This window comes from Podarcis cretensis (assembly GCF_951804945.1).
Source record: "Podarcis cretensis genome assembly, chromosome: 1".
Lineage (NCBI taxonomy): Eukaryota > Metazoa > Chordata > Lepidosauria > Squamata > Lacertidae > Podarcis > Podarcis cretensis.
The window spans coordinates 69,955,446-69,982,903 of record NC_137170.1 but is presented as its reverse complement, the minus strand read 5'-3'; the positions used below and the strand labels follow the sequence as shown (position 1 = coordinate 69,982,903).

At 40.2% G+C, this 27,458-nt stretch overlaps 1 protein-coding gene and 2 long non-coding RNA genes across 4 annotated transcripts in view; 2 read left to right on the top strand and 1 right to left on the bottom strand.

The window, feature by feature from the left end:
- Positions 1-1,779, top strand: part of LOC307210931 — a 48,755-nt gene extending 46,976 nt beyond the window's left edge. The window contains exon 3 of the long non-coding RNA XR_013836229.1: positions 289-1,779. This is a non-coding gene — a long non-coding RNA (uncharacterized lncRNA). The remainder of the gene's footprint in view (positions 1-288) is intronic.
- Positions 1-27,458, bottom strand: part of GALNT18 (polypeptide N-acetylgalactosaminyltransferase 18) — a 372,255-nt gene that overhangs the window by 80,505 nt on the left and 264,292 nt on the right. The window lies entirely within an intron of this gene.
- Positions 8,250-10,788, top strand: LOC307211105. The gene is made up of 2 exons (XR_013836299.1): positions 8,250-8,427; positions 9,038-10,788. It is a non-coding gene; the product is annotated as an uncharacterized lncRNA (long non-coding RNA).

Genomic DNA, 27,458 nt, shown 5'->3' with positions numbered 1-27,458 from the left:
ATATGGTAAGATATAGAAAACTAATCGGGAAAAAATCTACAAAAAATACAAATATAATACAGAGTCGTCTCTTAAAGGTTGTTCTTAACCCAATAGCCCAGGCATAGGCAAACTCGGCCCTCCAGATGTTTTGGGACTACAATTCCCATCATCTCTGACCACTGGTCCTGTTAGTTAGGGATGATGGGAGTTGTAGGCCAAAAAACATCTGGAGGGCTGAGTTTGCCTATGCCTGCAATAGTCCCTCTTAGCTCTCACTGAGGATCTTTCTTTCTTTTCTCCTCCTAGCCTCTCAACCTGGGAGACCAGCATTTCCCTGCCTCTCACACACAGGTCTCTCCACCGGCCACCCCCCCCCCATGGGTGCACCCTAGCAGAAGATGCCTAAGGAGAAAGAGAAGAGCAGGGGAAGGGGAGAGAAAGAAAGAGAAGGAAGCCGGAAGAGAAATGAAAGAGAGAGAAGAAAAAAGGGGAAAGAAACAATAAAGAAAAATTAAAAGGACTCATGATTTCCCATCTGTTGGTTACATTTTTAAAAAATGTTATTTAAGACATTCAGTCCATGATAACACCCATCTTCTCCACTTTCTGTTAAACAATATCTCCTCCAAGTCCAAGTATTTTCCTTTCCCATAAAAAAGTCCAAGAGGGGTTCCCAAATTATTATTATTAGTATTATTATTAGTGTCCATGTCCATGTCAAAATCTCTCCATTGTGGTCCCATGTTGAAATATTGGAATATTATTGCAAATGAAATAGTTCTAATGCTGCTGAGCCACATCAGTAGGACAGGTGCTGAAGTAGAAGAGATCTGAAAGAAAGGCATTTTTCATCTGCATCATTCCCCAAAACGTTCTTAGCACAAAAGTCTCCCCTTATCACATTGCATTAATTAAAACACTCTGGAGTCTAAATATTAGTACATAAATTCCAAGTAAATGACTACGTGAACCAATTTACTTTTGCAAATGAATATTAACATGACTGAGAAAAAGAGCCGGCAGTTAAGGTACCGGTATATCATCACCATTTCTTTTTAAGACAGGGGCGAGGGAACTGTCCTGTCACGTTTTCAAAATAAACAATGGGATGAATGGAAACAAAGGGAGGAAATGAATTATTTATGCCCCCTTCACATGTGCCTTCTCTCTGCTCTGACCACACGTTCCATCTCTGTGCTGAAAAGATTCTGCTGCAGCTTTAGGGTTGTGGCTTTCTCTCTCTCTCAGTTAAACAAAGCACACACTTTGTAGGGATGAGCCAAAGCGAGAGGCATATTTGGAAAACATTTTCTTCTGCTGCACAACAGGCTCCCTTTGGGCAAGTTTTCACGAGTTATGAAAGGCATGGAAAGATTTTGCACAGTGGGTGAGTGCCCCTGATACCTATTCGCGCATATACCTCACCCAGTACCTAGCATTCAGGAGATAATAATTTAGTTGATGACCCCAACTGACTGCAGCTTCAGCACCATTTCCCGATTCATTTAAAGCCATCTTGAAAAATTACCATGAAGTATTAAGAAAACATATGAGAGGAGAGCAGTTGTGGGTGCGGGTGGGTGTGCGCACAAGAGTGCACTAGTGGGGTGAGTGTAGGCTAGCTATCTGAAGCAGGAAGTGTCCTGTGTTTGTGAAGACTTCCTGTGGATTTACGAACCCTCACTGTCCACCTGTTATTTCGAACGCAATGTATTTTCTCTTTCACAAAATTGTGGCATGTGTGTGTGTTTTTAAGCGTCTTTGTATCAAAATATCCATATAAAACTCCACCTTCCATTCATTGTGTCTGTCTTTGTTCACCACTATGGAAGCTCAGGACCCTCCATTTAGTGTAATGTTTAAGCATTTAGCTACGTACGCAGCATTTCTATGCCAAGTCAAATGCATAATGGGAAAGCATTACTGGAAAACATAGCCCACTACCTCAAGGACTTAAAGATCAATACCTCCAACAGAATCGTTATTTGTTCAGCCTCCAATTCAAGGACAGTTTTGTTTATATTTCATCACTTGTACCGTAAATGCTTCTCCACTATCAATTTGTCTTCAATATTTAAACCAAACTTTCCCTATATTCAGGTGACAAGAGAATAAATCTGGGTTCTGCGCACAGCTGGTTTTATTTCACACACGCACCTCATTCTCTATGTAAGTGACCCTCACCAAGGCCCAAAGACCCACACTTACATTTGTCTAAAGTTAAATTTTGTACCATGCAGTATTTTAAGAGGCAATTAATCGTTTTAAGAAGATTCTTGTTCAATGTTTATGTCTGTTGAACGCACCATAATAAACAGGTTTGTGTCTCTGGCACTCATACATAGTACATGTAGGCCAATTCAATTTATAATAACAGGCACTTGAGTGTGTATATAGACAAATATGCTCCTGTGGCATAATCACACATGGACAAAGGCAGACTCACCCACCTTAAATCCACTCTTAGTCTTCAGCCTTGTGTGGCTCTGGTAGGCACAGTAACAGAACTTAAGCATAGGTAAAGTGCTGGGAGATTGGATCTGGTGCAGGTATTTCTCTTGTGTTAATAAAGTGATCATAGTACAAATGACCTAAGACCTTTCACAGAGTGGTAAAGAAAAGTTGGAATGGGATCTCTCTTCACACACCATTGAGAGGCTCATTGCTCAGTTGGTGATGTGGCGCTCTAGCAGCTTTTGTCTGAGAACTGGTCTTATTCATCAGGCGCTTAAAGAGCAAGCCATTGACTTTTGTCCTTAGGCCTTATCTTGTCAAGATTGTTAAAGTACAAATCTGACATAAATGGGAGCTTTTCACCCAGGATCATGGCTGGATTTGGTAGATGCTCAAAGTCACCTCTGCGTTGTGCGTACTTTTATCAATTCATCCCCCCCTGCTACCCAAATTGAATGCATTTCTTGACAGAAACATATAATCCTGACCTTTCTGATGCACGTACCATGCTGCCAGGGCCTTAAAGCAACAAAGCTTTCTTGTAGAATACAAAGAATTTCAAGTATGAAATTTGTCATACTTCTCATATAGATCAGCTCTGCTGAAACATAAAATGGCTTTGAATCTAATTGCCTTTGACAGTTTCAGAGTACAGTAACAAAGTGTGCTAGAGGACAGGGATTCATCCCTAGCAAATCGTTTTTACAATTGCCAATACCTTGGGAAGCTGCCTGATAGCAAGCCAGACCATAGGCTTACCAGACTTGGAAATGTCTGGTAGTGACTGGTCCACTAGTGACTGGTAGTGGCTCTCTCGGATTTCAGGCACAAGTCTCCCCCAGGGCTGAGCCTTCTGCATGAAAAGCATAGACTCCACCACTGACCTATGGTTTGTGCATCATAGTTCTACTTAGTGCTTTTTTTCTTTAAAAAATGTTTAGGGGGTACTCTCATTTGGACCTAAGAAAATCACCATTTTATCGTTCATATCGGGGAAAATAAATACAGTAAATGGACAAAAGTACAAAGATTCACAAAATGTTTAGGGGTATGCGTACACCTGAGTCCCCACATGTCCCCCCGGAAAAAAGCACTGGTTCTACTCCTCTTTCCACCTCTGTAAAAAATTCAATACAGTTTACAAGATTTGGGGGGGCGGGATTCAAAACACACTTCTTCATTGTTAGTTGGGGAAGGAAGTAGTTGCCTATATTCCACCTGCAACTCATGGAGTAATTTGTTTTATACTTATTTTATATTATATTTGATAGTTATTTTGCCTCCCACCTCCAGGTACTTTAAAAGCCAAGCGCCTGGAAAAGGCACAAGCCTTTGGATTGTTTACTGGGTAAGAACCCCAAGTGTGTTCTTGGCCTGTGGCCATTACCTTAATCTCTGTGAGGGGAGGGAGAGTATATCACATTGAGTGAGGGGAAGAAGTTCATTTGGTTTTCCACATACAAAAGAGATGTAACCTGGAAAATGATTGCAGCTTATGCTGAACTATGTAATTACCCACCCACCCAAACGATTTTTAAGTCTCCAAGATACTTCATGCATTTCCCAAGCTAGCCCACAAGCCAGAGGCCAGGAAATCTTCTAAGCCTTGGAAGCAAGGACAGCTGTTCCAACCCCAGCAATGATCTCAAGCTTGGGCAGAGTCAGTTCATCTCTCTCTGCAAGACCTCCTCACAGGCCATGCAGTTGGTAAAAGTGAGGAAGTTTTACAAAAGGTATATAAAAAATCCCTATCTATATTTTATCTGTCTGGTTACCCCAGACTTGGTCAGACAAGTTCAAAGATTGGACACCTATTGCCAAAAACAGGATTACACAGCTATTTTGCTCCAAAACCTGGGAGCTTCCCTAAGCTGTGTGGCCTGTAGGATAGATTGACGACCAGACCGCTCAAATTCATAACAATTTAGCTCAACTCTAATTACATCAGCTTGCATCATTTCCAGTTGGCATCATGACCTAATTGCTTTGGGTCTTGAACAGACGCATGGTAAATGAATAAATGAATTAATCTACTATATATTTTGGAGGGTTATTTGTCTGGCAACTATACATTTGGACACATCTGAAGATATTATAACTACATTTGCCTGAGATCAAGGCGCATGTTTTCATCTATGTTTCAAGAAAATTAGATGGCAGCTGGAGCCTTTCAAAACTGCACAGATTTTAACCAAATTTTGTACGATTGATGCACAGGTTTGGATATAATTTGATGGCATTTTGAATCAAGATGGCAGACTGAACTTTTCAAAATTGCACTGATTTTAACCAATTTCAAATCTGCATTCATTTTTTAGTTTCTTAGAATTCCCAAGCAACCCTGGGTACAAGGCTGCTCATATGGTCTACTTGGAAAATACAGACAAGGATTAATAGGAGAACAAAGCTGAGTGTTGCATCTCCATTCAGAAAGATAGCTCTCAAAGGAGAATAGCTGAAAATATAACTTTGTCCAATGATTAGCTGTTGCCTTTCATTCATGACTGTCTTTCACTTGGTAAAATATAGCACTCACTCGCTCATTCTCAATTTCTCATTAACTTATGGTTGGATATACACAACCTAATTCTGTCCTGCATTCTCAACCAAATACAATATTAGTTCTAATATTGACACTGTTGCTATTTAATCAGTGAGCTAGACTTCTGCAGAACATAGCAGGAATACAATCTAATCAAATGTCCAATACATTCTGCTGTCGTTATTCACAATGTGAGAACAATTTTATTTTTACATGTGATGTCTCACAATCCTTTTTCAAGGCAAGACGACTCAAACTGCAAAAGGATCACCTTCTCCATTCAACGAACAAAGAACCCTGGTGCTTGCTGCAAATGAGACTTTCCACAACATCACATATCACTTACTGTATGAGTTATAATATGAATTTGTAGCAGAAGCTTCTTACACTTTGGAGTGTCTTAGGCTTGAGGTTCTTAGGATTGAATTATGATCACAAAATGCATATAAAGAGCTTCTGCCTATTATTATCACTATCCGATACTTGGTCAGGTGAGCTCGAGGTTTGCACAGCTATTGTCAAAAAAGGACTGCAGAAAAGGGCTTCTGTCCTATACTTCTAGGTGTTAAAGAAATCTTAGGAAGATAAGTAATACTCAAAGATGGAATCTTACAAGGAATGTGTGCCTTGTTTGACCTCATCTGGAAGCTCAAGGAGGGGTGTGTGTATGTGTGTAGAAAGCAGCAATTCTCTCCAATTGCTGACACTGATGCTACATCCAGCATGACAGAGCCAACCACTATTTTGAAAGAAACATGCTGTGATTCTCCGTGTTGTCAATCTTTTTTTAAAAAAGAAATGTTATTGCTCTTAAGATGGAGTACAATAAAGGCTTGCCATAAATTATTTGATGGTGGTTACTGGTAAACCGGCAACTGTATTTGTGGATCCCTCATACCTAGAATTAACATTACCAATATGTTACACAAAATAAAATTTAGGTTAGATCTCAGTAAAGAAAAAAACAAATTCTCTTTACTTGTCTTTCCTGCTACAACTAGTAATCTCATTTTAGCATAGCCTTGCATTTAAAACATTAGCCTGGAAGCCATAGACAAGAATGAATTCAAAGCAGAAAAATAGATTGAATAGCAGAGGAGGTATGTAGCACTCTATCCCTCCTCTGCTTCCAGCAAAGAAACAAATTGCTAAAGCAGAAAAAATGCCCTCTTCTGTGTCCAGAATGGAAGTGCAGCAAGGAATGAGGAGCAAGACAGATGGAAAGCAAAGTTCCTCTTTTGCCAGTCCCTAGCAGGATCTGAAGTGGTGTTGGGTATTGCACACTAGTACAGTGGTACCTTGGGCTAAGAACTTAATTTGTTCTGGAGGTCCGTTTTTAACCTGAAACTGTTCTTAACTGTTCTTAACTGTTCTTAACCCCATTTAGCTAATGGGGCCTCCCGCTGCCGCCGCTACACAATTTCTGTTCTCATCCTGAAGCAAAGTTCTTAACTCAAGGTACTATTTCTGGGTTAGCGGAGTCTGTAACCTGAAGCGTCTGTAACCCGAGATACCACTGTATCTCTTGTGGGCTGATCTACAAGGCTGTCTTTTGTGTAAAGTTGCAACGGAGGAGCTGGGAAGAAGGCAATATAGTCCATTACTCATTCATAATAGTAAATTCACACACAAAATAAATAAGTATTTTGACAAGGTTGTACTTCAAAACCTTTTAAAAAACCTCAAAATACATATCAAAGCTGAAAAAAACTCTTCTTTTTCTAAGCGATGGAGCCAACAGTGCCACCTCATCTTCTGGCCTCTGCTCTGTCTTCACTGTCAGAGCTGCTTTCCCACATGTTTACCAGTTGCTCTTGTGTCCTGCCTTGTCCCATCTTCTTGCTTCTGTGATGTAGGCTGCTGCATCCCTAGTAATGGACCATGATCTGCAAAGTGTGCTTTTTCACTCACTATTGCTTCGAGAGATCCCATACGCAAGTCTTCTGGGGTCTTACTCAGTTTTCTTTCTCCCTCCCTTCCAGCAGAGTAGAGAGACTTTCCAGAACCTAGTTAACTTTCCCATTTCACATGAAATCTGGTTTGCGAAAATAAATGTCATCAAAATCCAGATCTCCCAGTCTGGATCCTCACACAGTTTTCTGTGGAACGCCTACCATCTGTTTTTCATATCCCCAAATGTGATGCAGATTATTAAAGACGCTTATAACACTTCTTTGCTTGCAAACCAAACCAGGGACAAAAATGTGATAGCAAAAGCAGCAAACACTGCAGACACATTATCATTTGCTACTTATCTTATAATCTTGTCACACACACCCTTTCCCCCCTCTTTTTGAAGTGAATGGCCAAATAGGAAGGACTGATAGAATTATATGCTTTCAAGTGCACTGGTGTCTGTGAATCTCATCAGCTGCACAGGGCAGTGAAGTCAGCACAATAGACAGCTGTGACTCTTGGATTTTCTGTTATATAAAACCAGGTAAGCCATCAGAGGCAGGTCAGAGTTTGATGGAACAGACACAGCTGAGAATGAGAGTGAGAATTTGTTGTTATTTTTAAATATGTTTACTGAGTACATAGAATAGCCCTGGGCAGACATTCAGTACCATCTTTCTGTGGGTTTAGATGGACAATTGTGATTCTACCAGCCGTGCCCACTCTCTGCACATGCCCAGGTGTCAACAGATACAGTAGAATGTATACAGTACTATGTGTGCATGTAATGTCTGTACACTACAGATCACGGGAATTGAATGTGCCTACACTGGCCTGTTAAAACACACCTCTTTACCTGGCTTTTGTCACTTGAGATGTATATATTTCAGGACCCACCTTATTTTTGTGGTTAACAGTTGCTTTAAACTGTTCTTGATATGTGTTTTAATTATTAGAACCCACCCTGAGACATTACGGTAAAGGGTGGGTAATTAATTATTATTAATAAAACATTCTATGATACACATGACATAGGTCTGATCCCAGAATGGGTGGACAGAGGCAGATGATGTGGCTGAAGATGGGTGATGTCCAGGTTCTAGAATAGGCATGCAGACAATGAGGTGACACAAGAGGATTCTCTTCAACTTCTCAGAGGCAAATTGCTCAGAATGAAAAACCTGGAGCAACTGTTGTATTTCTATTGGTTCCTGAAGCCACCTGGTTCAGCTGGGCTGAAGAGCAACAGTGCCTGCTCTGGCCAGCAGCGGAGCTGCAGGAGGACTGATAGCCCCCTCCACATGAGAACTACTCCAGTGGTACAAGGAGTAAGGTGCCTTGGCTCTACTGGTTCATGACCCCCAGCACTGTACAGAGGCAGGATGGATCATGAACTTCTCACCATAAATAGACAATAACACCACCAAATCTCTGCACAAGGCTTTGCTGTCATTCTAGCTCCATAAAAGGGAAAGCAGCACCTGCTGAATTTCTCCCTTGTCATGCAGTTATTAAAAGCACCCAAAAAGAACTAACAACTCCATTGCCATCAGGTAGGTTCAAAATAACTACCATATGCTTGCTATAACAACCCAGACAGATAAATGAGTAACAAGGTCCTCAGTGTAATGAGACAGGTAAAGGGAGACTCCAAATCAGAATGAATGAAGTTTGCACTAAATTAGGCTATGTTTAAACTGTCTGAATTCATAAACTGCTGTGGCCAACAAGAAGAGTACATATGCACATTTACAGTACATAAATTATGGGCCTCTCCTGATTGAACTTAAATCTGGCAAATGGAAACGACAAGCTTCTGTTTTTCTCTTTGATAGGAAATCTTAACGCTGGTTTAGAGTTCTGTTTGGCTTCTTAGGAACAGAGAACAAAGGAGCGAAGAAGAAAAATAAAATGCATTGAACTTTAAATAGTAAAATAATTATGACCTAAAACCCATTGTTTAAAACACATGTTTCCTTTATAAGACTGTCATGCGATTATTTTATTTTATTTATTCATTTTGCTTTCTATGTGAAATCGCCTTTAGGCTTATTTCCTTTTTGAAGGCAGACCAGTTTCTTAAGAAGTACAAACTAACTCTAGTGCAAGTTAGAGAAAAGTGAATTCTTGCAATAATATCTTTAAAATGATGTTTATTTCTAGCCAGTTGGAGTGTTTCTCCACAGCAACAGCACAGATAATCCCTGTTGAGAATGAGAAAGGAAACACACCACCCAGGAGAGGCCTTCCTGCCACTTCCTGCTCCCACACCACACCAAGCCATGCCGTTGCACTGTGACCCACCACCACTTCCTCCACCACCAGACTGCTCCCCCTCTTGCTGAACACAGTGAGAGTCTAGGCGTTCCACAAGGCATTGCTGCTTGTCTTCTCCACCGCAGGATGGGGAAGATGAGTGGCAACACTGCATGCTAGAAGCAATAAGGTGAGAAGGACTCTGCTTCTTGCACCTCCACCACCTGAAGTAGGTGCTTCACCTCGTCTCAACAGTAGACTGGCTCTGACACCACCACACCACAAACTGTTTAAATGCAACAGAGAGAGAAAAACACCTCTTGAGGAGCTATTCAAGTGAGTTTTTCATTTGTAACCGAAGGATTCAACAAACCCGCTGCCATACTTGGAAGCTGCTTGAAAAGGTTCAAATCAAATCTTCTGGACACTAAACTCGTGAATGTAATACAGAGTAAGAGTTACACATTCTGTAAAAGAAAGTCAGCAATTTAAATACTGTATTCTCCAAACAGGGGAGTTTCACCATTTTAGTGTGATTTGTGAAAACTATAGGACCCGGGGAAGCCAAATGGATTAGTTGCATCCCATTGAGTTGGTAGACAGATCTTTTTTTATATAATACTAGAAAAGTAATGATTCCCCAGTGGAAAGAACTTATTTTTGCTTGCTGTGCAAGGGCCTTCTCTATGGCGGAACTGTGTCTGAGGATCTCCCTTCCCTCAGAAGTGCCTCTGGTGCCATCACTGTATATCTTTCAGTGTGGTGTGAAGAAGTATTTTTTTGGCCAGGCCTTTGTGGGGATCTGAGCTTAGATAAACCACATGTGAATATCTTCTCACTATACTGCTTAGACGAACACTAGAATTTTTAATTGTGATACGTGATTTTGATTTTTGTTGTTTCAACAATAATTTGACCTGAGATCATACAGGATGCAGGGTAGGATAGAAACTGAATTAATGAATGAATTTATAAAAATACGAGCTGGCTATATTCTGTGAAATTAGATGCTTGCTTATTAAGGCATACAGTAATTCTCTACTGAACTTTTTTTGTATGTTGTTTGAGAGCCCTTTGGGGCTGTAAAGTATGATTTAAGTATAACAAACAAACAAACAAACAAACAAACTGCATGCTTAGCTGAATGCAGAAGTATTTTGTATGCAACATCTATTCAAACCAAAAGCTTGGGGAATTAGCAGTACCTATTTATGAACACTGAACCTGCTCTTCTACCTAGCTTGGTACCCTTCTTTAGTTTGTCTCTTTTTTGTTGTAAACTAAAAACAAAACTAAGAAAATATGCCAAACCAAAATGCCAAAGCCCTTTCTCACAAATTTGCTACCTCTGTCCTTTGTGATGTATGACATATTTATGGAAGGTCCTTGTCATGTCACAGAGATGGTGCATGGATTTAAAAACCAGAAGAAAGATTCTGTGAAATGACGATAAGCAATCCAGATATGTGGTGATATGTTTCTGACTGAATACAGTATTGTTTTCCTGAACCTAAAGTTATGAAACCCAAATTTGTATGTCATATTTGTCACACAATCAATAAGCGTGCAATATAATTAGATTCTGCTCTGTGCCATACAACTTTATTGACTGAAGAAAAAAAAGTAATCTTAAGATGGAATAAAGTTATATGAAGACACTCTGACTTATCCTGAATTGTATGGAAATCACATAGCTATTGTATTCCTAAGAAGGTTCATCAGAGCTCACGTATCATATTGGTAGTCACAAGTCAAATCAATAGTTAATGTATGACAACTTTATGAACTTGGGAGGACGGTTTTCCATTAAGTGGAATCAGATGAGTGGATCAGATTTGAGTAATCATGACAGAAAGTGACCCTGATGATGCTGTAACAGTGTCTACAAGGCCGACAGTAGTACAATACAACACTCCATCATCTACCTCTTTGATCTTCACTTTTGACATAACTGATGACAGGATTGATTTATGAGCCAAGAGGGCATTTTTATGCCATTTAGAATTAGGGTTCAAAACTGTCCTCACATTGTATCTGTCATTTCGCATCATGTTTTATATTGTAGGGTGCATATTTGATATGGAAGGTTTCATTTTCAAATTTCTGATACAAGTATCTGTATCTCAGAGTCTGCCCTATACATGCTGTTATTATTCAGCTTGATATGTTCTCATTTAAAATACATAAACAGTTCCAGAATGTTACCACAACTATATATAGCATCTTGGAACCAGTACTTTGATGAATGGTGATTGCCACTGTAGAAGAAAGAAGGGTTTTTTGTTTGTTGATGACATCTGCATTCCAAAGGCCTTTTATCAGCCACACCCAAGAGCTGAAAAAGTCTGAGGTGTCTACTATGCTTGACTAATTTGTGGCTACTCAATCGATTGCTGTGAATTATCCTGGCCACAGGAAAACCATTCCACCGCTCACACCACCACCCTGAGTTCACCACATATCCAAACCCCACTTCTTCCAGTTTCAGTCCTGGTTCACACTCACATATTCATCATTTGATTAAGTGTACAGCAATCACATGGCGCTGAATGTGTGAACAGAGGACAAAAAATATTTGCAACTGAACATCAGATGGCTCAGGTTATGATGTGATAAGCATAGAGGGATGAAGTACATCTAATCAGCTGTACAGTATCTTTGCAGATCACAAAAATAACAAGTTATCTCCTCTGTACTATATTTCTATTTAATTTGGAGTAATTGCTTCTAAATTTGCATCTATAACTATAAATCGGTATGTGGAAACGTTAATGGAAATCTACCCTATTTTTGGTGATGTTTAAATGCCACACCCTTAACAGAAAGTGTAGCAGAAGAAACATGCTTAATTTAGAATGTCATGATTTATCCTGACGTCTTTATACATTTTGCAAGATGCATTCCAAAGATGGCACTGTGTATTGGACACAGTTTATACATTCAATTAAACAAAGTTTCTGTTCATCACTGTCACTTGTGCATCTCGCATTGTTCCACATTCAGAGCATGAATTACGATCTTCATGCTAGAGTTTAGAGCTTGTGAAATATACCTGGATATCAGCCCATTAACTACCATTAGAGTCAATGGAACTAAATTGGTTTAGGTCCAAGCAATCCAGTTTAATTGATTTATGTGTTATGATGTAAGGGCCTAATTCAGAAAACATCTCTTCAGACGTTACACATCAGCTTTATAAAGACATAAATTGCCTTGTTTCTGTTTAAATAGCCTTTTAATACCAGCTGTTAATGTTTCATAGTTGCTGTTTAGTTTCAGTTTTATTAATGGGAAGTATTGTTTAGTTTTAGCTTTATTAATGGGAAGTATCAGAGGATACAGCAATAATTATCATAATGGCTACAAATGAAAACATATTTTAATACAGTTGGCTTGCTTTTTAATATATTTCATTATGTTGTGCAAAGCAAGGTGATTACTAGAGCTTAGATGCAGAAAGGAACCAGGAATTGAAAAATGTTTGGTACTAATCAGAAACACAAATCCATCTCTGTTTTTCACCATTATGATAAAAGCAGCACAGTTGCTTATTAGCATCCCACAGCACACTGGGAAACAGTTCCTCCTGCTTAAATTCTGTTTCATTCGGGATGCAATTTATTTTTAAACTAAATATGCTAATCTGCTCATTAGTGTTACTCTTGGCATAGTGTGTGCCTGCTGACAACCTACATGATGAGTGAGAGCCCAGCTGGTAATTTTCTTTTAAGGGTGTGTTCATCCTGGCAGCTTACTATAGATATATAAAACATACAAACCGCTGTACCAATGAGCCTCTTACAGGTGGGGCAACATTCACAACAGATTTAGCCAAGCTATAATTCCCTGCGGTATTTCCAAGGACCACTATGTAACAATTCCAGGATAAAAGCTTCCTATTTCTAAGCAATAGTGTCTATCTTTTTCTACGGCATCTTGATCAAGAGTATGCTCACAACTGAATAGCTTTCAGAATCTGAGGACCAGTCTAAGGCCCATTTCTCATATTGCCTTGGGAGTGGAAGCTGCTGACCTGCTACTCTCTTCCGTACCACTGGTTATGGCAGAGGCCTCAGGCCACACTGCTACTTCCCACACCACCAGCAAGTCTCTGGAAACTGAATTAAAGGTGGTGTGTGAAGGTGCTGCAGTGTAAAAGAAACCTCCCCCTGTTGATCTCAGAAAACAAAGTGATATTGGGCAGAATCAGGCTGTAGAACCTTGAACTGATTCTTTTCAAACTTTGAATGAAGAGAGTTTCTGAGATTTGTGAATAGTCCCCACTTTTTAAAAAAAACAACAACTCCATTTTGTGCATCTGATGAAACAGACTCTAGTCACAAAGGCTTATGCCACAATAAATTTATCAATTCTTTAACATGCCACAGGGCTGTGTGTGTGTGTGTGTTTTCCAGCAACAAAGGTGGCTACCCCACTGGAACCCTATCTTTTTCATATAGGGTTAATCTTTTCATTCACAAATATGGCCTATTGCCAATCATAATCTCAAGAGAGACATTCCACAATTCACCCCTGTTGGTCTCTCTCGGCACTCTTTGAAATAATTTATATGGCAAAATTAAAATCACGTTATGCATATAAATGAAACATCTTTAATGCGCATGTGTCAAAAGGACTACCAAAAAGCTTCCTTCATACTGTAGCCTGTCTGCCCCTTCCTGAAAGAGAGTCCTGCCAGTTGGGGCAATTCAGAGAGCTCCAGCACACATGTGGAAGCACTTGGCACATGCACAAGAGTCTTTGGGTTTTACCAGCTAAGCACTGAGATGGCCATCCCTGACACACTTTCCTAAGACTATGCCCTTCTTGAACATGGTGGGGCTTGCTACTTCATAGCATGCATAGGATTGCACTATGAATCTTCAAGATCTATTTTATTTTAAACCTGAGCCTTAATTAATTTGCTCCCCTTTCACCATGAGCCTGTTTCCATGAGCATTCAAAAGACCATTTTAAAATGAAAATAATGTCACCCTTACACACAAAAATGAGACTTAAAATTAGTGTATTTCACACTGCAACTCCATGCGTAACTTCTCAGAAGGAACCTCCACTGAGTTCAACGGCACTTATACTTAATGGCACTTAAGTATGGAGGGCTTCAGCATCAGATAGTTGGGACACTTTAAATTCTTTAAATGAGACTTTGTATTTACTGTGGGGCACTAAACCTTTTGTCAAGGAGCTTTTACACATTTCATATTTATAACATTTAGATTCCACCTTTTCTAAAAGTGCAAAGCAGCTAGCAACAAAATTTGATAAAAACACAAGTATCTATTAACAACAACAATAATAAAGCTGTTTTATAAGAACAGGACTGGATTTGTAGCACTGTAAAATACCATATAAAACCCATCTCTTGTAAAGATTGAAGTGCCTAACCAGATAACTTTCCAGCCAGTTCCTCTAATAACAATTATATCCCTTTTATTCGGACAAAAGATTTGACAAAATCAGAAGGTTTTGAATGTTTTGTTGAACAGATTTTTTATTTACAGCAACTGCATACTTGTTTCTATCATGAATGAACATAAGATGCCTTTCTTGAATGTAAACTCTCTTAGAATTCTCAGCAAGATTCCTGTAGATCACTCAAATTCATGAGAGTACTTTATAACTTTAAGGAATTAACTTTCCAATGTGCACATATATCACTAATTTTCTTCACTGCCTCAAAAGCCATTTTATATAATTGCAGCCTGGATCATCATAATCGATTACCTTTACCTTGACATCCATCAAAAATTAGTAGTACTTTCTGCCACACAAAGGAAGAATAAATTTTGTCAAAATAATTTGAAAAACCTTGGGAATAGCTCACTGGCAGAACTCGCAAAAAGTAATTAATTAGCCGTAGTAATAAAGTTGTGCCAGGTTTAAGAAGTGCTTCTTGGTTAATGGACTTTAAACGAACCCTTCAATATCCACCCCTAATCTCAATAAAGCTTGTTAATATGGAAAGCAGAGTTTGGCAACCTACTTCCTACCCAAACATGAATAATGTTGGTTTTTTTAGTTTATTGTTGCTTTTATCTTTTAAATGTTTTAAATAAATGTGAGGGTTTCTAACAATCAAACGGTGTATACATTTTATGAAATAAATAGTACATAATTGAAATACAATACATCTCTCTACAGTGGGGAAAGCCAGGTGATCTGTATGCCTGCTCAGTCCGCTGTCCAGCTGCTAAATGATGAGAGGCAACTTCAAGGACCTGTCCCCTCTTCTGATGGCTCTTTAGCTTTAAACTAGACTTGGACCCGACAGCCTTTCAAATAGATGCCTCCTTCAAACACCAGACCGTCCTTTGTATGGCAGGAGACGTGGCTGTCCCACTGATGGCAGATCTATGTTGAGGCAGGCTTGCAGTGACCTTACAATCTCCTGACCTTCATCTGATTCTGAAAGACTGATCCTGCTTCACCTGAGCCCACAGTTCTTACATTCAATCTTGCCACTGCTTAACCTACCATGTGCTAGCTAATAAACATCAATCAAGTTGAGTTTGTTCTTTTCAGGAGGCTTTTAAATGCAGCAGACAGCTAATGAAAATGTGTCTTGTTCTCAGTGATAATAAATGAAACTGAAGGAGTCCATGGGGCTTGCTACTTTGAAAGCAGACAGGTCTGCAGCCCTTCAGCCATTGGCAACTGAGTAATCATTATCGCAATCAATTAAAACAACATGTGCATCAGGGTTTGCAGATGAACTTCTGGGTTAAACATTGTAACTCTTTTCTTTTCGCAAATGTACCAAAAATTAAATTCTCAGTGTGAGAATTTGTGTGTGTTGCAACATCCCTGTATTCTTTAATACAATCCAAAAAGGCTCACTGAGTTCAGTAATGCCTACTCCCAGGTAAGTTAACACAAAACTGAAGTCATGTGGCATGATCCTGTTCTATCTGAAAACTGTATACATGCAATAGATATTTTTGCAAAGAACACAGGTCTACCTCTCTGCTGAGACATTTCCCCATGTGCTTTGACCTTCTTTCTGAGTAAGGAACTGAAATTGCACACTTTCCACAACATCAGCAGCACTTTCTCCTCTCAGTTCCATTCTCATGAATAGCTGACGGGCAGGAGGGGACCCTAAAGCTCCAGATGCAAACCAGCTGTGAGATAAAGGGTAGATGGAATAGACTAGAATAAAGGTTCAGAGATGGCTTGGCACATTATTAGGAAACATGGTAGAAATTTGTGAGCCATTCCTCTGCACGTTACATAACAATGAAGTACAGAAACAGGATTATGAATAACTCATACATTTTCTGTCGACGCTTCCTGATAATGTGTGAAGTTGCCCTCTGTATCCCCTTCTCACAATTACACAAAGATGTACTCTTCTTAGTCCACCTTTTCCTCAGATATCTATAACTGGCCTGATTAATTTACATCCTTCTTACTTTGTATTTATTACAAAAGTTGTAACAAAAACTCTGCTCCCCCACCCCACATTGCATCTGGCATGGTTTTGACTTGAGAGCTTCAACATTTGTTCCTTTCTTCTATAGGTATTTTTCAACGGCGCCTTCTTTCCTTTCCTTATTGTGTTCTATATAAAATGTGCTCATCTGTAACTAATTTCTTTCTTTCTGATTGCCCACAAATGGATATGGCAGTCAGCAAAATTGAACCATTTCCATGTTTTGTATAAAGCACCAGAGTTTTTAATGGTGCTGATGGATGTCTGCTACTGAGAGCCAGCTATCTAGTTTGACAGGTCGTTGAAGCTTTCAGCCCCCTGCAGACTGCTGCTGTGATTATTTAGCAAGCCTCCTGGGAGGATGCTACATTTTTCAGTGGACCTTCATTTTAGATAGATATCTGAATTTGTAGTTGAGAAACTAGAATCTATCAGGTGGTTTGTTGTCTGCCCCCCCCCCCCGGTTTCTATCAATATGACAATAGCACTCCACTTACAAATAGCTGTTTGCTGTGCATGTTCTACAGCTACCCATGTAACTGTGAAGCAGGAAACTTGAGAACAAACTTGAATGAATATATAGATCACTTCTGGGAAACAGAGGATGTTAAACCAGTTGGGATACTGGTGACACAGAGTGCTCTAAGAAACAACAACCCAGTGAGGTAAGATAGGCTGAGAGATACAGACTGGCCCAGAGTTAGCCAGTGGACTTCATGGCTGAATGGGGATTGGAACCATCGTCTCCCAGGTCCTAGGCCAACACTTAATACAGTCATACGTCGGGTTACAGACGCTTCGAGTTGCGAGATTTCGGGCGCCAAACCCGGATGTACTGGAATGGGTTGCTTCCGGGTTTCGGCGCTTACGCATGCGCAGAAGTGCTAAATCGTGCTATGTGCATAAGCGCCGAATCATGACCCGTGCATGCGCAGACGCACGGGTCGCGGGTTGCGAATGCTGCGGGTAGCGAACGTGCCTCCCGCACGGATCACGTTCGCAACCCAAGCACCCACTGTATGTATCAATTCCCTTTGTTGTCTGGAATTTTCTGAACTGTTCAAGAACACAAAAATTAATAATCAGAGCAACAACAAGACATAAGGTTGCCAACTGACTCCAAATGAAATTTCTCTTCTCCCTCTCTCTCTCAGTGTGTGTGTGTTTTGGGGGGAGGGGAGAAGCTTGGGGGAAAAGGAATTTGGAATGGGGACAGGGCAGGAGGAGGGGACAATTAGTACAGTGGTACTTTGGGTTAAGTACTTAATTCGTTCTGGAGGTCCATACTTAACCTGAAACTGTTCTTAACCTGAAGCACCACTTTAGCTAATGGGGCCTCCTGCTGCTGCCATGCCACCGGAGCACGATTTCTGTTCTCATCCTGAAGCAAAGTTCTTAACCCGAAGCACTATTTCTGGGTTAGCGGAGTCTGTAACCTGAAGCGTATGTAACCTGAAGTGTATGTGACCTGAGGTACCACTGTACTTGGGCTCTTTGCTGCTTCCCTGCTCCAAGACGCCCTCCATGAGTTCCAAAAGTGTAGTTTATGAATTAGCAATGGTCTCACCCCAGCCAACTTCCCTGTAGCTCCTGTTGGGTAGCATCACATCGCAGCTGATCACCAATGGCATATGGAGTTCCAGCTGATTAATTTCTGGCCACACAGCAAACAGAACATAACCATATTCCTAAAAACTGCCAAGAATGGGGTGGGGTGAGGCTTGAAAATCCATCTGGTTGGAAGTCATAGACATCTCTTAATTTGATTAGGGGCAATGTAATAGAAGCTTAATTACAATAGTCCTCACTCATCAATCCACTGAATGCCCTGGCTAAATTGAGTTGCTCACAGTCTTTGAAGGAGAATCCCAAAGAAATGATGTGAGGGAATGACAGGTGAGCAATTAACATCTCACCGTGAAGCTAATTATGTTCTCTTCGTTTCAATGAATTATTTAAGACAATGGTGTTCACTACCCTAGCCTGTGTGGCACTTGTGACCTACAAGTACTCTTTCTGTAATCCACAGGGCACAAAGGGAATATCACCAGTTTTAGTTTTAATTGGCATTTTTAGCACAACCTTTTCTACGGGTATTTTTGCCCAGACATGGAGCAATGCCAATAAATAGACAGATAATGAGTTGAAAGAGAAGTTTAAAATAAAGTCCTGTGGACCTTCCCAGCCCTATTCTTCTTTTCCCATGCAGGAATTGTCCCCTCTCTTCTTCTTTTGGAACTAACGTTTTCGAACTCCCTGCCCCAAACTAACAATGTGTGTGCCAATGTTAATGCTTAAGCTTCAAATTGGACTTCTCTATAATCAAGTTTTGTTGGGACGCAGGTGGCGCTGTGGGTTAAAGCCTCAGCGCCTAGGACTTGCCGATCGAAAGGTCGGCGGTTCGAATCCCTGCGGCGGGGTGCGCTCCCGCTGCTCGGTCCCAGCGCCTGCCAACCTAGCAGTTCGAAAGCACCTCCGGGTGCAAGTAGATAAATAGGGACCGCTTACCAGTGGGAAGGTAAACGGCGTTTCCGTGTGCGGCTCTGGCTCGCCAGAGCAGCGATGTCACGCTGGCCACGTGACCCGGAAGTGTCTCCGGACAGCGCTGGCCCCTGGCCTCTTAAGTGAGATGGGCGCACAACCCCAGAGTCTGTCAAGACTGGCCCGTACGGGCAGGGGTACCTTTACCTTTACCTTTATAATCAAGTTTTATGAATGCAAACTAGAGGAGCGTTTTGGGGTTTGGAGTGAAAGGTTTTACATACGAACTCTCACCTACTCTTTATCACATGTCCTCAGTTGTTTCTTTCCCTAATATGCAGCAAGGCTTCTTCTAAGGCAATCCATACTAATTAGGGTCCACAGGAGCAATGATGATATGTAGTCAGGTTAGTGGTGATATTTAATCAATTTCATTATTAATGGTATTTAATCAGATTCATGAAGATGCCACAAAGTCAAATCAGGAAGCACTACGCTCCCTCTGGATGGCTTTCCTGATGACAGTGGACAGCTAATTAGATCCAAAGCAGGGAAGCCAAATCAGAATGAGGGCAACATTACTTCCCTTCACTCTGAATACAGTGGTACCTTGGGTTAAGAACTTAACCTGGAGCAACCACTTCCTGTTTAGCAGAGTTTGTAACCCGAAGCGTCTGTAACCCGAAGTACAGCTGTGTGTGTGTGTGTGTGTGTGTGTGTGTGTGTGTGTGTATTACTATATTTGTGCCTATAATTTGCAGAGACACTCACCTGAACCATTTCCATAATAGAGGAGTGGGCTTCTCAAGAGGCTCTGCCCTAAAGCTAACAAAAGTTAGCAATGTTTGGTGTAAATGTAAAGTTATATTCTCCTTAATGCTGAAATGGGAAGAGAAATTTGGGAAAGAGAAATGGGAAGCGGAATAGGAAGGGGACATACAAATCTATGGCAGGCTCTTGATCACATAACTAGATGGCGACAGTTTACAAGGAACTGAAGAGCAGTAATTAACCACTCCCTTAGACGCAACACTATTGTGTAGTCCCTAAGCAAGGCTACATTAATAAAGACTAAAAAGGATAAATGATATTTTACAAGAGCTGAAGGAAAGGGTCAGAGAAGAAAAAATATCCCCAAAATGTAGCCTTATGTTTTGTTGCTGGAAGGAAACATTTTTATGAATTCTCTGTTCCAAAGAAAATTCTATCTATGATGCTTTAAAAACATGGTTTAAAACATCTCTAAAACCCCCTCCTCCCAATCAGCCTGGCTAGACTTTTTTTGCTTTCAAGCCAGTTGTACAGTGGTAGGGGAAAGGGGTCAAGTGCAGTATTTTTCTCAGTTTTTTTATTTAGCTATACACCTTCGGTTACACCAGAGCTTTAGGTCTCACCTCTGCCCACTCCAACACCTGATCAGGAAAAAATGATCTTTCAATCGACCAGAAATCACTGAGCTAAGGCCCAAGTCTTTACCTCAGAGGCCTCCATTCCGTTCCCTTGATTGAGAATGTTTTGCCTCATGGGATGTCAACTCTATTTTTTTTTAAAGAAATATGAAAGACTGGCAAGAGTCTATAGCCCTGTCCTTACTGTGCATTCTCCAGTTGCTCACCCACTGCCAATCTTTTTCAAAAGCACCAGTGACTAGAACATAGCCATGGAGTTGCAGTTTGACAAAGAAAATGTACGTGACCTTCCAGCCAAGGCAGTCTCCCTTCTTTTCCCTCCCTTTCCAACCTTTTTGTATACCTTCAAACACAAGGGGAGAAACCTGACTTCACTCAGAAATTTAGCTTGGCCTCTTTTTTCTTGAGTGACTTTCTCATCTGATACTGACCCGGCCTCCTGGAAACTAGGCATGTGAAGCTAATCCATTGAAGTTTTGCTTCATAGTGTTTTACATGCAGTAGCCATGTGGGCCTTTTTATCTTTCAGCTTTCCATTCTGCTCTTGCTCTAGGCTGTCTCTCTCAGGCCCTCAAGTTGCCTGCTGTGCCAGAGCTGGAGTCACTTGCTTTGTAGTTTGGGTTCCCAACTTCTAAGGCCTTTAAACTTTCTTCCTTCAAATAGCCCCCCTCCTCTTTATACTCCAGTTAACGTAGCTGCACCACTCATTCAGCCACCGTTACCCACAGTTGCAGGTGCACAACTTTGAGCAATGTCATCACCAATAAAAAAAACAGCAACAGTCTTGAGGGACTTAGAATAACTGGTGTTTATGTTTTCGTGTATGGGGTAATCTGGGCTACACTAAATCTTTACGGTGCTGTAAGAATGGGTGGCCATGTGTCCTATTCTTCAGAGGACAGTCCTCTAGTCAGAAGGTGTCCTCTATTGGAAGGGCTGTTTGGTTGAAGTTCAGCTTGAAGATGAAGACCCATACAAAGGGAGAGCAGAAGTATACTAGCATACAATATAAATAAAGGCCTTCTTGATTCGCCTCGTAAAATCTTCTGCAATATCTATTTGGACTGGCGAGAGTGTTCAACTCATCTCCTCCCATTTTAAAAACCTCCATGCAAGGAGAGTCTGCAACAGCCCTAGACAACTTCTCCAATTGCCTCATTGTTTGATTTCTGTTTACTTCCAGCTAGCCTAATAAAGGTATCCTTTCATATGCTCTATGATGCACTTCATGCTATTTAACCTGAATGCAATCAAATTGCAGCAAAATTTGTATGTCATTATCCCTTCTCCTTTTTCTTTACGGGTACCACAGTTAGTTCAGATGTAATATCCTGAGGGTTGGTTTTTTTACAATAGGGAGAAGTTTTCTTTTTCATTTTTGCATGCTGCTTTTATTATTCTCTTTGTTTGATTAAATAAGGATGGCAGCAGACATGGATCTGACTAACTAATCAACGCCAATTACCACTCAGTGTCATAATCACTGCTATAACACAAGTACACAATGAATTTCACATTTCAATGTATACACTTGTTGGATGTGAGCCAAATGCTTTTCAAAACAACAAAAGGTTGGGAATGATTCAGTGACCATCCCACATTATTAGAATCCAACTGGCATCAGTGAGCCTCTAAAAATTGTTCTTGGAATTCATATACCGGTATTTTAACCATAGTTCAGGTTTCACTAAGAAATCAAAGTTCACAGAATGATTTTCTTCAGAAGGCATATAAAAACTGTGCATTCAGAGAATATTGAAGTATTTGAAAAAATAATAATAAAATGTGTCTAGTAACTGAGCCCTGAACATTTCTATGAGTATAAACCAGATATAAATCAAATTTAAAGAGACTAGTACTGATCTAGACACATCAAAGAAGCGTTTCAGTTAAATGCGTTGTAAATTTAAACAAGAAAAACAGGTAGAGAAAAATGGAACTCCACTGTGCCATCTGGTGGCCCAATGTTATATCACACATACAATGCCTATAAACAGCTTTTTCTTTACCAATCTAGCTGAGTCCTAGCATTGTATTAGGAGTGTTTTCTGAACAGGAGCTTTTTAGCTGCGAACAGGGACTAGTTCACATGATACCTCATAGGCATAAAAAGGGGGGGGGGGAACAGTTCCCTCCCACAGAAAATCCAAACAACACTGAAAATGTTATTTTTACTTTGTTGTATAATTAACTAATATAGAATTACTTCTTGTGTGACTAGTAAGCCGTGGCTTTTGGCACAACTAAGAAAGAGCAACTTAAAGTTATTTCATAGTCATCCCCTCGAAAAAGTAGCATGTTTAGCATTAAAGCTATAGGCAGCCTTCTTTAGAAACTTACACTGTTCTTTAAATATACTTCCCTGGAGGCCATTTGAGTCTATAAGGAATGTTTAATCACACAACTTCAATGGTTATATGCATCTCTCTTTATGTCCCTCAGGCCTCATAGTAGTATTATGCCCTGATTTTAGGTTTATGTAATTTAGTGTTTAATGCACCTTAATACCAACCCAGTGTAGTAAAATGTTAAGTCACGTACCATAACGTACTGCTTTCCGGATTCTGAAACCTTTTTCTAAAGGGAATTACAAATTTCACCCCTTTCCTATCTCTTTCTCTTTGGATGAAAGTCTCACTTCAGAAATTCTAACAGCTTTAGTTTATAACCTTAAACAAATTGCCACTGATGCAGACAATGGCTAAACCATTCACATTACAATTATGTTTATGCCACAGTAAATGCTTATGCCAAGCATTTACTGACCTAGGGGCTGCTCATGTACATAACGCTACACACATATTTAAGTACTTTGCTGAATTTGATCTTTGGGGTTTCATACCATGTAAGGGCCTCTTTGGGGCAACATAGAAAAGCAGCCCACAGCTTGAATTCACTTACTGCCCTGTCTATCTGTCTTCCTTCCTGCTTAAATTCTGCATCAGTGTGACCTGGCTTGATCCCCATAACTCTCCAGAGTTTCTTGAAGCAATTCCCATTGAAGAACTTCCTTCAGCGTGGGCAAGGAAAGCCACATTACTTGAAGTTGATTAGCTATGGACATCAAATGTAGCCTCTATTTATGCAACACCTAGCCAATCAGGAAAGTTATTTGAATAGAGTAGTGTTTGTGGCTTACATTCACAGCCAATCAACTTCAAGCACTGTAGCCGTTGGCGACTCCCAAAGCCAGTTTCAAGCACTCCCATGAGTTTCTTTTAGAATGCAGGGTATTGAAAACAGCAGCAATGAACTTGGCCCCATAGGGAGTTATCAGAACGAAGTCAGCAGCAGTTCTAACAAGTTGGCTTGTACTGAAACTGATCATAGTTAGTATTAAACTACAACCCCTGGTTAGGAGAAAACCCAGTTCGGATGAAAGCCATGTGTTTGTATTACAAATGTTTTACGGTCCTGTGAACTACTATACTGAATGTCAATCCTTGCTGAAATCTCAGTGAATAATTCCTCTACCTGTTTCTCAACAGCATTTTAAATGTGATTGAGGTATTGTACAGCAATCTGCTGGTGATTAAACTCAGTTTGATACTTACTGATGAAATGGGAATATTATCCTAGAGTATTTTCCATTAGATAGAAAGCTTTCCACTGATTAGGCCATGTATCCAATTTATTGTAACTAACTCAAGACTCTCTCTCTCTCTCTCTCTCTCTCCCCCCCCCCCGACTTGCTTTACAGCAATGAAATGAAGTTCACAGTAATAAAACATTTTTTAACTCAAATGCCCCGAGGTATTATTATTATGTTTATTATGTTTATTAATTACCTGCCCTTCATCCCAAGGTCCCAGGGTGGCTTACAGCATTAAACCACAATTATTAAAACAATTTCTTATAAAAACAGCTGGGACCAGTGCCGCAAGGCAATGCAGGTGTGGTAGATAATCAAGCTGATAGCCTACCAACAAGAGCCACATTACTCCCATTTTTCTGCTTTTAATGAATAGCTTTTGCCCTGGATCAAGTGGGTTGTTCAGCATGATATGTACACAGGCATGCCTTGTAGTAGGACGTTTGACATGATGCCCCCCCCCCCCCGTTCACTCAACACTTTCAGATACTATGCTTTGAAGGCAAAGCACTGAGTCGTTTTGCTTTTAAAATTTGAAGACCATATTCACTTCCATTTTCAATATACACTGTACACATCTTTCCACAGAAACTGATTACTGAGACATAAATAAAATAATCACTCCCTACCATGTGAACCTGACAAACCATGGGCCTTACTGTATAAACATCTTTAAGCTTCCTCACATTCACGCTGTAATTCGATTATGTATATGGTATATTTTCAGCTTCATAAAATGCAGTGTTGTTTGCACATCATTTCCCCCTGCTTTTTTATTTTTCCAATTATTTCAACTACATGCAAATCTGTAAGTATTGTTACTACTCGGAAAGATTGCCTCAAATGTAAAGATGCTATCTTTCGAAGCATTAAACAATGATTAGGCAGGCGCTGGGCCAAAGGACTGTGCTGTTTAAGAGGAATGGAACCATGCAGCAGCTGGTACTAAGCAATCTTGAGAGAACTGATAACACTTTGTAATTCCATCAAGATGGTCTCAGCTGACAATGGAAAATAACAATGATTCATTTAATCTTGTTTAGCATGCACCAGATTTCCAAAGATGAATATCCTTAAGTAATACCATAAGTAATTCGGAGAATATTATATATTGTAAACCAAGTTCTTCTGGATAAGGGAAAACTCGACTTTAGCTTGGAATCTAGTCTGAGATCTAATACTTAATGTCCATATAGTCTAGATGAAAATGAATGAGAGTTACAAAGGCAAAGCTATGATCATCTGACCAAAGTCTTTCACCAAAGGCCTTTTGCATTGCTGAAGAAAACTTAAAGTATTATAGGATAAGAGGACAGACCCTCAAATAGATCAATGACTGATTAAAGAATACTAACAGAATGAAGCGACAGATTATGCACTGGAATTAACATCTCCCAAAATCTTAACATTCATTATATGCAAAACTAGCTGTGGGATAATATATAAACATTGCCACATACCCAATTCTGCAAATACATCTATTATTAATATAAAAACCAATGTTGTATAAACAGGAAGGACAAAACTTACAGTCGTAGATAGACTAAGGTTCCAAAAAACAGTACATGTAGTGTTACCAAAATATATTAGAAAATGGTTTGCCAATTTGCCCCCAAATCAAATAAGCTAAAGAAAAATTAAAAACAAATTGAGGTTAATGGAGACTGCTTTTGTTTGAAACCACTACAGCAATTGGCACTGTGATTTTTAGCTTCATTTGATTGAAATAAGCCCTTCCTAGAAACTGGCACATAGGGACGTGGGTGGCTCTGTGGGTTAAACCACAGAGCCAAGGACATGCTGCTCAGAAGGTCGGTGGTTCGAATCCCTGCGACGGAGTGAGCTCCTGTTGCTCGGTCCCTGCTCCTGCCAACCTAGCAGTTCGAAAGCACATCAAAGTGCAAGTAGATAAATAGGTACTGCTCCAGTGGGAAGGTAAATGGCGTTTCCAATGTGCTGCTCTGGTTCACCAGAAGCAGCTTAGTCATGCTGGCCACATGACCTGGAAGCTGTCTGCGGACAAACGCCGGCTCCCTCGGCCAGTAAAGAGAGATGAGCACCGCAACCCCAGAGTCACCCGCGACTGGACTTAACATTCAGGGGTCCCTTTACCTTTAGAAAATGGCACAGCTGGTGCAGTGGAATGCTTTGGAACATTTTAGTTAGTTATGGACACACTCAGACAACATTTATGAGATTTGTTTGTTTCTGAGAACATAAAATGAGGGGAAGAAATTGATTCTTCAGGTTAGTTGCACAATATTAGATTAGTTCAAAATCTCATTTTCTTGCTTGCTTGTCCAAGCCCAGGTCACACAATCGCAACTCTCTAAACAAAACCACCCACACAGGGTTTGTTTAAGGCCTCCTAGGCTGGTAAACAATCCTAGCAACACTGGCCTTAGAGGAAATGGAGCTGTGCAGCTACTCAGGTTGTCTGACCAAGCACTGGGAAACTGCCCATGCCAAGCAGCCAATAGCACAACAGCTATTCTTAACAAACTCTGTTAGCTATCCCCTTAGCCTATGGCCTCTTTAACGTATATAAGATTGTAGACTGAAACCAAGACTTTGGACACATCCACACAATACGTTTAAAGCACTCTCATACTATTTTAACACTCAATGCTTCCCCCCCAAATCCCGCAAACTGTATGGTGCTCAGAATCGTAGCTCTGTGTGTGAGAGGTCTCCAGAGAAAGAGAGAGGGAACTGTTAAGATTAGTTTTCAATTCATATTGCACCCCAGCATTAGAAGGTTGTCAAATGCATCTTCTGAAACATGTAATTATGGCTTTCAGCAACTTTGCTCATCCTTACTGCTCATAAATTTTCAAAAGAATTGCAAGCCCATACAGGGTCCAAGACAGGTGAGAGGGGGTTGCTCAGAATGGTTACAGGAAGGGGGAAAGCAACAGTTCAGAAAGGGCATGTGTGAGAGATATGTTCCATTAATGGGATATCAGTAGCAACAGACAAACTCCCCTTGACTGAGTTTGGGATCTGCTTGATATTTAAAAGCATTTGTATATGAAAGGAGTCATGACGTGATGTTTTAAACCTGGATGGGAAGCAGCACATTTGCAATAAACAATTGAAAGAATTGGGCCAAATGGCACAGCTGAGCTGAAACCGTCAAAATTTCCAATTTCAGTATTATAAATATGCAGTTATATTTCTCGGTGAACTGGCCCTAAATAAATTCATCTTTTCTTTTCTTTTTTTGTCATAGACCTGGAAATTAATCATAACTCAGACAGAGCTGTGAAAAAGTATCCAAAACCATTTTTTAAGGTTTTAAAGAACAATGCCATCCTTTGAGCTACTGCTACAGGGAAAAGTTCAGAAAAGCTTCTGAATCTTGGAGCAAAGGAAATAGTGAAAGCTATTTCT